Source organism: Xyrauchen texanus, chromosome 25 (genome assembly GCF_025860055.1).
Source record: "Xyrauchen texanus isolate HMW12.3.18 chromosome 25, RBS_HiC_50CHRs, whole genome shotgun sequence".
In the NCBI taxonomy this organism is placed as follows: Eukaryota; Metazoa; Chordata; class Actinopteri; order Cypriniformes; family Catostomidae; genus Xyrauchen; species Xyrauchen texanus.
Window position 1 is genome coordinate 21,006,850 of NC_068300.1, and position 10,760 is coordinate 21,017,609.

General features: G+C 37.1%; 1 protein-coding gene across 2 annotated transcripts in view; it reads right to left on the reverse strand.

Annotated features, from left to right (window-relative positions):
• Window positions 1-10,636, reverse strand: part of LOC127619277 (nck-associated protein 5-like) — a 37,095-nt gene extending 26,459 nt beyond the window's left edge. For both annotated transcript variants that reach the window (XM_052092133.1, XM_052092134.1), the window contains exon 1: window positions 10,470-10,636. The gene's annotated coding sequence lies outside the window, so the exon portion shown is untranslated. The remainder of the gene's footprint in view (window positions 1-10,469) is intronic.
• Between the last annotated feature and the right edge of the window lie 124 nt (window positions 10,637-10,760).

Sequence of the window (10,760 nt, forward strand, 5' to 3'; positions counted from 1 at the left end):
TTTTGCAGTTCTTTTATAATTATTATGCATTCAGTGTTCAATCAAAATTCACACAAAATAATCATTTCAGATGAACTAGTGAAGGAAAAAAGGTGATTAAAAAATCTGAACCAGTTACAGCACCTAAACACACTTTTACTCATTTATTCATGTACATTTTACCATAAAAATAAAAATTCAATCCATGGACACCTAATGAGTCAACTACCTACAAACAAAACAAATAAGAAATATATTAGCAAAGAACATCCAACAGAAACCTTGAGACATTTGCAAGCGTTGGTCCACTTCTTTTGCCAGCAGTTGGTCAATGACAAAGCATTTGGGTGACTCAGGATTAAAGGAATAAATCAGGCTCATGGCAAAAAAGCCCCCATTGAGAGTGAGACAGCTTAATGGGCGGTAATGTGCTGAACTCGATTTGAGGTGGAGGGGCTGATCCACCTTTTAGAAATGTGACTCTAGTCTGGGGGAAAGGGAGGGGCTGTATGCCACTGTGCTAAACTGACCCTACTCCTGTTTTCTGCACCACGGGGAGTGTGGAGTGTCATATACAAGAGCAATAATTATTTTTATTATTTGGGTCAAATACAGAGCTGCACAGTAGACCATCACAGTATTAATGAAAGCAGTGATGAAACTCTCGCTTGAGATATTGCTTAAATATAATGAAATAATTATTATTATTATTATCATCATCATTATTACCATTACTACTACATTGAACATTACATTTTATGGAAAAAATTTTTTTCATGTGTCTAGTTAAATGGAAATTTTATATTGCCATTTAGGGTTAGGCCTTTTGTGGTTTAATCAAACTAGGACATATCAAGATTTTAATTTGATTCATTGTGCATTAATACATTAATTTCATCCCAAATATGTCAAATTCCGTGACATTCTGCGTTTTATAGTTAAAGGAATATTCTAGGTTCAATACAAGTTGAGCTCAATTGACAGCGTTTGTGGCATAATGTTGATTACCACAAAAATTTATTTAGACTCGTCCCTCCTTTCCTTTAAAAAAAGCAAATATCTGGAGTTACAATGAGGCACTCATTCAGTGGAAGAGAATGGGGCCAATCCATAAACTTTAAAATACTTTTTAAAAGAATGGCCACAAGACATAAGCAATATGTTAAAATCACTTACAAACCTTTTCTGTGTCAAGTTATAGCCAATTTTAAAATGTTACCGTGACGATGTCAAGAAACACTACAGCCCTAAAATGACTGTAAAAATTATGAATTAAACAACTTTACAGCTACAAATTATTCATATAAAAGTTATTAGAATTAATGCAAGTGCTTTTATAAAAACATTTGCCACATTCGCTTTCTTTGTAAATGCCTCACTGTAACCTTGATTTTTGCTTTTTTTAAAGAAAAGGAGGGACGAGTCTAAATTAATTTTTTCAATTGAGCTTAACTTGTACTGAACCCAGAACATTCTTTTAAACCCATTTTTATGACTGGATTCTGCGATTCCATCTGTGTTTTCCACAGCACAGAAATCATAGGGCCCTATGTATTTATCCTACTCATCCTTAAGTTGATGTGCTCTTCCTCCTTGATTATGTGTGAACAGTAATCCTTTAGACTCCAAATATACCACGTATGAACAGCAAAAACATGCTACAAAAAATTAAAATAAACTGCTTGACAAAGCAAATTTGACTTGGAGGTTGCACACGTAAATGGTTTGTCTACCGGACAAGGACATCTGGTAAATCCTACACTGAATAATCTTGTAGCTATGGTTACCACCTTGAATAAATGTAACACTGACTACTGTATTGGCTAAACTCACAAAGGGAGAGGGAAAAAAAATCCAATGATAAACAATAAAATGAGCCAAACATATAACCAACCTGGAAAAATTCTCTTCCACTGTAAAATAAGCAGCTTTCCATAGTAAAACAGTGAGCTGTATGCTTGGTTTAAAGGCTGGCATGTGAGCTGTGCTGGCTAAGCTGGTGTCCCTATGCTGGCACTGCAGTAAAGTGCAGTGAAGCCTGGCTTTCAGCAGACTGCAGAACCAGTGAACATGGACACTGCCACTAAACATCTGGACATTAGGCATCGTGGCTCAAAGCAAATGCCCTCTGGCAACTTCCAGCTGGACCAGTGCGACCACAGCTATTATAGCTCCCTACCTAGCCTCTTTTGTTCTGCATCATGTGGCCACATTCCACTCAGAAATGCAAGAAATCACATTTAAGCCGTATTAATGTATTCTGCGGATATGCTGCAAATGTGCAGTTCCCATCCGTCCTCTGGTTAATCCTCTGCATCTGTCTGGACTAAACATATGAAGTCTACCACCCAAAAACAATACCATGATAACGGACTGCCACCACTTCTTATAGAACAGATTGATAGTGCGAGTGTTTTAAAAGAAGACCCTTGAGCAGGGAAGGTTGCGTATTTAACATAAACATAACATACATCAGCTTTGGCAAGCCTCTTAGGGGAAGAGTTTGCCGTAATTAACGGGCTAAAGGTCACAGGGTCCCAAACCACCAGCGCTTTCATTTCAAGAGGAAAAAAAGAAGGAAAATGAAAGCACATGAGGCCATTTTTCCCCTCTTTCAAACAGGATGATGGTGTGGCTTTTCAAAGGGGACCCTGACTGTAGACTCTTTGTGCCAGACCAAAGGGACCCCTGCCATATCAAATGTATGTCGCTGTACAAATGCCCCACTCTAAACCATTCATGATGAGGTTTGTTTGACTCCCATTTCTGCCCAGCCAAATCATGGACATTTATCCCCTCTCTCCCCAAACAGGATGTGCCATTGACCTGGTTTTCTTGAATTGATTAAGGCCACATTCCAAAGCATATTTCCGTTGAGTAAAAGTATGAATTTAATGTTTGTTGCAGCTGAAGACTGGCACACTGTGAGAAACCAAAGCAAATGTTTGCCCTAAGTTTTTCTGCAGTGGGAATGTGAAGCAAAATAAATCCACATATTTTGCAAAGGTGCATTTCTCTCACTAGGTCTCCACTGACATGTTCTTTAATCGGCAGTGCTCAACGCAAAAGCTAGGTAATAGGAATGTAAGGGAGACAACCCCACAGTAATATATACACAAATGTGTTAAATACAGTCTACATTGTGACTGTGACTTGACATGGAATCTTAGCAACGTGGCACTCATGGTGCAAGATGCTGAAAAACTGTGAAATGCAATGGATAAAATTCCACCTGATACATGTGTACAAAGACCAACAATTAAAAAATAGAGCAGATGGAATATAATAACGTGTTCTGTGTGAAAGGCCTCTAAGTCTACATTGGGCCGAGACAGACCGACAACTAGATTGAAAAATGGATTGCTCTGGATTGTATGCAAGTTATAGTCGTATGTGCATTTTTATGGAAATACAACAAAAAAACATATGGACTTCTAAAGCCACCATTTGTAACACAATGATTTTATAACTACCTTCATTTTGGGCCTTTTCTAATAATAATATTATTATTATGTTAAATTGTTGTTCAATTGGCATATCATGCAATTCATTTGTTTGAGTTTGTAATACACACACACACACACATATATTAGGGCTGTCGATTTAACACGTTAATTCAGTGCGATTAATTTTACAAAAAAATAACGTGTTAAAAAAATTAACGCATTTAATCGCAATGGCCCCACCCCGGACCATAATAAGGAAGAGTCTTGAGAAATGCAAGCTTGTAGTACCACCGGTTTACTCCAGAGGGCAGTAAGTGAAATTTCAGCAGTATGAGCAACGTGCAGTTTATACAGTGAAGAAAACACTTCAGTAGGCAGAAGAACACAAACATGCGTTACATTCTTGCGCTCAAAACGCTTGATGGAGCGCAAATGCGAACTAAGGGATTTCAAGATGTGTTTAAAGATTGAGTATTAAACTATATTTAACTTGAAACAGTGAACTAAACATTTTATGTTTATGATGCAACGCACCCGAGATGCTACACAAGCATGTCAGACGCTGGATTGAGATGGTGCAAAATTTGGAAATTACCCATAAATATTTAATCACTAATAAAATCTAAGAAATTTCCTTCAAACGTATTTATAAGTACTACCTCACTAATTATTTTCTTGTAGAGAGATTTAATTGTGATGTCGATATATTCTGTACATTTTGTGATCTGCAGGAGGAAACATTTTTTCATTTATTTTGGAGTTGTTCCTACTCGACCTGTTTTTGGTCTGATTTCTGCAAGATTGTTAGAGATCATATTATTCCCAGCTGTTATTATTTTTTTAGCCATGACATGTCTCTTCATAAGGAATATTATTTGATTAATGTTCTGCTTTTGTTGGCAAATTTTTGTATATATAAATGTAAGTATGGTGGTTATAAACAATTAGATTTTATTTTTAATTCAGAGGTTCAGCAACACCTAAGAACAATTTCCAATTTTAGTAACAAGAAAGCTGTTAAGTGTATTGAAATATGTAAATAATTTGATATTTTTATTAAACTGTTTATTTATTTTCCTTTTTGTTGTTGTTTGTTTTAATATACCTCTTGGCTCTAGATGTAAACGTTTTGTACTGATTTACAAATTCTCTTGTGAAATTGCTGTGAACTGTATGCCAATGACTGACTTATGATCAATAATATGGTAGTAAACAATACGTTGTTTTCTAAAGCCGCTTTTTGTATTGTCTTATCAATGATTAAGAATATAATGCATTTTAATTATCTGAATATTTTTTATTTATAAATATATATATAATTTTTTAATATCTAAAGATAACAATGCATAATTATATATTGATATATATGTATAATCATTATATATTGAATTATTGTTATATGAGGGGCTTTCTCAGCAAATATTTGTATATGCGATTAATCACGATTAATTAATCGGGATACCATGTAATTAATTCGATTAACAATTTTAATCGATTGACAGCCCTAATATATATACATATATCCTTAAAATAAAATAGTGATCCTAACTGACCTAAGACAGGGAAATTTTACAATGATTAAATGTCAGGAATTGTGAAAAACTGAGTTTAAATATATTTGGTTACGGTGTATGTAAACTTCAACTGTATATAATGGATGTGCAAATTCCTCAATTTGCCTGTATGGATGGTGGACCCCAAAATGAAACAAAGACTGGAGGAGTGGAACACTGGAAGCGTAATTGCTTTTGCCCAAATTTCTGCAGTGTTTGTATAAACAGCAGTAATGTCTTGGGGATGGGGCAGCCAATTCCTCTGGATTCAGCATATAATTTAAGCATCAAAGTAATTGATAAGTTTATATTATTTAGATTTTTTATATTTACATGCTTATATGATCCCCCAATCCATGGTAACAGAGGGGAAACTGCAACCTAACACAGCATGGGTAAAATGTTTTTTTTGAGAGTGGTGGTGGTGTAGTGGTCTAAACCACATAACTGGTAAACTGGTAATCAGAAGGATGCTGGTTCAATCCCCACAGCCACCACCATTGTGTCCTTGAGCAAGGCACTTAACTCCAGGTTGCTCCAGGGGGATTGTCCCTGTAAGAAGGGCTCTGTAAGTCGCTTTGAATAAAAGCGTCTGCCAAATGCATAAATGTAAATGTAAAATAAAAGCCTGTGTGTCTGGAGGGAGTTTAAAGATGCTTTGTGCCAAAAGTGACCAATCAGTACACTTGTCAGACTTTTATGTTGACAAAAAAAGATGCTGCTATAATGACACCTTCCATTTTCTCACACTAATGCAAGACTACTGGGCCTCAATCAGGCTGCCCGGAGAACAGAGCCAAGCAGGCACTGCCAAAGGTCCAATTTCATGCCTCAGACCTAATTGTTCAGAGAACCATATTTAGATGACCGAATGCAGTGGGGATGAAGGGCTGTTCACACAGGACACGTTCTTGCATCCATCTGTGCTGTTTTTAAATATTTTTTCTATGTAGACATGCACTTGATGGCTGTTTTTGACTACTGCAATGAGTCTTGCTTCTTTTCAACGTTTTACATAATGAGCGTTGCATTTTAACAACACAGTGTTAAGTTAAAATAGTTCAGCTTTTAAAAACTGAACTATTGTCTCAAGACAATCACAACGTCCTGTTTGTAAAATTAATTTCTGTATCAGCATAATTCATTATAGCATGAGTCAGAGTCGAGGAATCGTCTCTTTGAGTTGAGTCCCCGTCACTACACAAGACCATCTCAAGTTAATGACAGTTCAACTAAAAACATGTCTTGCAAGACTGGAATTTTGTTCCATTTCGTTACTCCGTGTAGCTTTTTTCAATGCAAGAACATGTCCAGTGTTTCAAATTTAAATTTAAGAAAGGGATCACTTCCCTACTTTTTGTATTTGTTTTAAAGCTGTGCAGAGCAAGACTGAGACCTTTTAACAACAAACATTAAAGCAGCGACGGAATCGTACAGAGATCAGTAAATTGACTTCTAAAGACATATTAATTTGGGGTTTTCTCAGCAAATGTTTAAATATTAAATCACCTGTGTTTTGTTCTATTTAGTCCTGTCTAACTTTAACAATTTCCTGAAACTCCTCAACAACGTGTACAAATAAATAAAAATGGCCAGAAAACTTTCACATTTTAATTTAAGGAAGGGTCCACTTCCTTACTTTCTGTTTTGGTTCCTTAATGCTGCAAAATAACAATCAAGAGACATAAACCTTTTCAACAACAAACATTAGAGAAGGGGGCAAAATCTAAAAGATATCAGTTCAACATTTTCCCACAGCACTGTGATTTCATGCCTTTATCAGATGTTTCACAGGGGTTTTGTTTTTATGTGACTCATGTGCCTCTGCTTTGTGACAGCAGCCGATCTGCTTTTCTGTCTTGTACTAGGATCAGGTGGCCAGCACAATCTCCCCTAACCATTCTGGGCTCCAGTCCATGAAATAACATCATGATCCTCAACCTGTAAAAACACCGAATGACACTGTTCGTCGGCTACAACATAGCAGATTAACAACTTCAGGCCATGTGGGAGTTGTAATGTGTTGAAATACATTTCAGTGCAGTGACTGATAGTATCTTTTAAAAATACACACACATGGAAACAACAGTAATTATTTGGCTGCTTTGGACAGTATACAGGAACTCCAACTAGAGTGGAACTCCTGCACAGCAAATCAATTCAATTCAATTTGTTCCCTTGATTAGTGCAGTGTTATTCATTTCTGTACATGTCATTACAAAATGTATATAGTTTATGCTTCACATAGGTGAATGTGGTACTAATCACTGAAATTTCACATTTAAACATTAGGTCACTAATTTCAACATATTACATTTTTCGCAGAGACAAAAAAATAAATAAATACAACTGTCACCAGTCAGTTTTTTGTCAAAAGATATGGGACTGTAATGGCAAGGCACAGTGAAGAAGACCAACTAGAAAATCTGGCTCACACAAAGTGCCAAGGAGAACCCGGTACATGCATGTGTGTGTACTCTCTAAGCAAAGATACACCCACATTGGCATGTCCAGAATCGGTCTTGAAGCAATATATATATATATAAAGTATTAGAGCTGTTAAAAGTAACACATTAACAGATGCAATTAAAAAAAGTTGTTGTGCGTGAAAATCTCAAGAGATCAGCAGTTACAGAAATACTCAAACCAACTCATCTAGCACCAACAATCATGCCATGGTCCAAATCACAGAGATCAAAATCCCCCCCCCTCCCCCCATTCTGATGGTTGATGTGAACATTAACTGAAGCTCCTGACCTGTATCTATATGATTTAATGCACTGTGCCACACGATTGGCTGATTAGATAATTGCATGGATGATTAGTGGTGCCAGGCGGGCTGGTTTGAGTATTTCTGTAACTGCTGATCTCCTGTGATTTTCACACACAACAGTCTCTAGAGCTTACTCAGAATGGTGCCAAAAACATGAGCTAGCAGTTCCAGGTTAAAGTATAGAGTTTTGTTTATATTGGTTATCGTACAGGCCCAGAAACTCCATATCGGTGCATCCCTAATATTAATAATATATATATATATATATATATATGTATATATATATATATATATATACACACACACACACACACACACACACACACACACACACACATACACATACACATATACACAACAGTTAGTTCTGGTCCTCGAATCTGATTGGACGAGAGACGATCAATGAGTACTGATGGTCTCACACCATCAGCACTCCGACACTTCACTGTTTGTATCACTCTGCTTGAGTAAGTGCCATTCTAAACTAAAGTGTTAGAGCAGTGCAGATGTGTTAAGAGCTATATGTGTCTCTTTACATTACATTTTTTGACATTACATATTTTAGCCAGCAGGTTGTGGCAAACGACCATTTTTGTGTGTAATATGAGCCAGTTAGGTGACGTGAAGTGAGTCAGCGTTAGTCAGTGTTTTCATTCATCAGCACTCATATTATTACTACAGCTCATATTACTACTAAAGCTAGCAAATAGACTTCAACAGCTTTAAACTAAGAACTTCAGCATTAAGGTGCATCACAGCTGGGAGACCCATCAGACTGATTAATTACACAAACTCTTATCTCTTACTGGAGTTTCCACATTGGAGAGGACATACTGTTAAAAATGAGGTGATTGCGGTTTCTATAGAGAATGACTCTTATGCACCAGCTACCACAAAATAGGGAGGAATACCCCCACTTGGATGTCTGCTTTTCCACTGAGAATATAAGATCAATTTGATAAAAATTACATTATCTTCAGGAAGCTGACTAACACACTAAGGCATCTCTGCTTGGGAGTGGCAACAGGTGATCGCACATGCTCTTACTCACACACACTCTCTCTCTCTCTCTCTCTCTCTCTCTCTCTCTCTCTCTCTCTCTCTCTCTCTCTCTCTCTCTCACACACACACACACACACACTCTCTCTCTCTCTCTCTCTCTCTCTCTCTCTCTCTCTCTCTCTCTCTCTCTCTCACAAACACTCACACACACACACAATTGTTTCTCCAATAACTTGATAGAAACAGCCCAAGCCATGAAACTAGTTCTAAAGTTAAATGTTTTAATTACTAATGAGGGCATGCACAAATACGTTTTTTATGCATACTCAGTTTTTCCACATCTGCTTGTTCATTGAACTGTTTTGTATATAATCAACATAACACTCGCAATTGTGCTATATGGCCTTAAATCAGCATTGCTGTAATTACCTATGGCCGGATCACAGTAGGGCCATATTGCACTCTTGCTTGTGTGATATTGCTTATATATATAAATAAACAACATATCCTGATTAAATATGTTTACAAAAATAGATAAATTTCCCCTACTCAAACATTTTCGCATTTCGCACATCACATGAGAGAAATGGCAAAGGAAAACCGCAGCATAAAACATCTTGAATACAACCAAGTGTTTAGGGATCTGCAATAATGTGATCCTGCCTGTGTCATCTGACTGCCATTAAGGACAATGTATGTCCCCCGGGTATGCAAATAGATCAAAAGCTATAGCAAGATAATGTTTTGATCATGAGAGCAGTTTGCAAAATTACCACATAACTGTGACTATCATTAAACTGTGAGCAAGCCCCCCCCCCAGCAGCCTGTAATGTTCTTTGTGGCCATTTGGAGTTTATCTCGCTTTCAATTGCTGTCAGCTATTTTGGGGCCATTATTTCATGTAGTGTGCAATGGTTTGTTTAGACATCAACATTCCAAATGCACTACGTAAGAACATCTCTTCAGCACAGTCTGAAAATGAAAAATCTAGGGGAATTGAAGGCTATAAAAAAATAAAAAATAATCTTAACATGGTTTTGTACACGTGACTGCAAATGTGAAAAACATCTGTGAAATATTAAAGGGGAGGGGATGGGGGCATGCTTTTACCCTCAATTACTCTTGAATTAGTTGCTGTTTTAGGGTCTCATGCAGAATGAAATGTGCCAAAATTAGCAGTTTTACAATGCAGTCTGCGTCCACATAAAGTAAACACAAAAGTTGAGGGTTGTCAAAATTTGAGGCCATAAACAGACGTTTGCTATGCTATGCTTTAGAAAGAAAAAGGGCTACACCTCTAACTACATGAAACAATTTGCACTGGTTTCTACTCATCACTATGTAAAGGCTTAGAACAAGGACGGATTATTGTTATTTTTAGTGCACTGCCCTCAATGTTAGGATAAATCGACAACAAGCAAAATATAACCTTCTCAAAACCACTCTATTGTGCAGAGCTCATGATTTTAAGAGCCAAGTACAATGTCTCTGAGCAAAGCAGAATATCACAAGCATCCTCAGTCTACAACCCCACCGGTGTCCCAGATAGCCGGATGGCTAATGTCCCCCCTATTTCCCTTTACCTTCTTACATTAACATTTAATTACACAACAACTACAGCTATTTGCATGGTATGAAACATTTAGCAAATTCAGCTTACTTTCGACACTTAAACACCGAACTGTGTGCGCGATAGCAGGGAAAAGGGATATTTACCTCGCGCGATCCTTGTGTTACTTCAGAAGGTGTGAAAATATCCCCGATAAATATTGCTAAGAAATACCCACTACTGTATTTTTTAATTCGCAGCGTGTATACATGTTTATCTGTTTTCCCAGCCGTCGGTCAGAGGTTTTATCGTTGTCTCTTCCCATCCGTCTCCCTTCCCGTGTTTAGGTTAAAGCACTAGGCAAGAAACGTGATGTCATGGCTTGAAATTGTGTTGCCCGCCCCACTTTTTGTGAAGGGCCTATCTTTATATGTTCCACGTCGTATTTACAAAAGCTG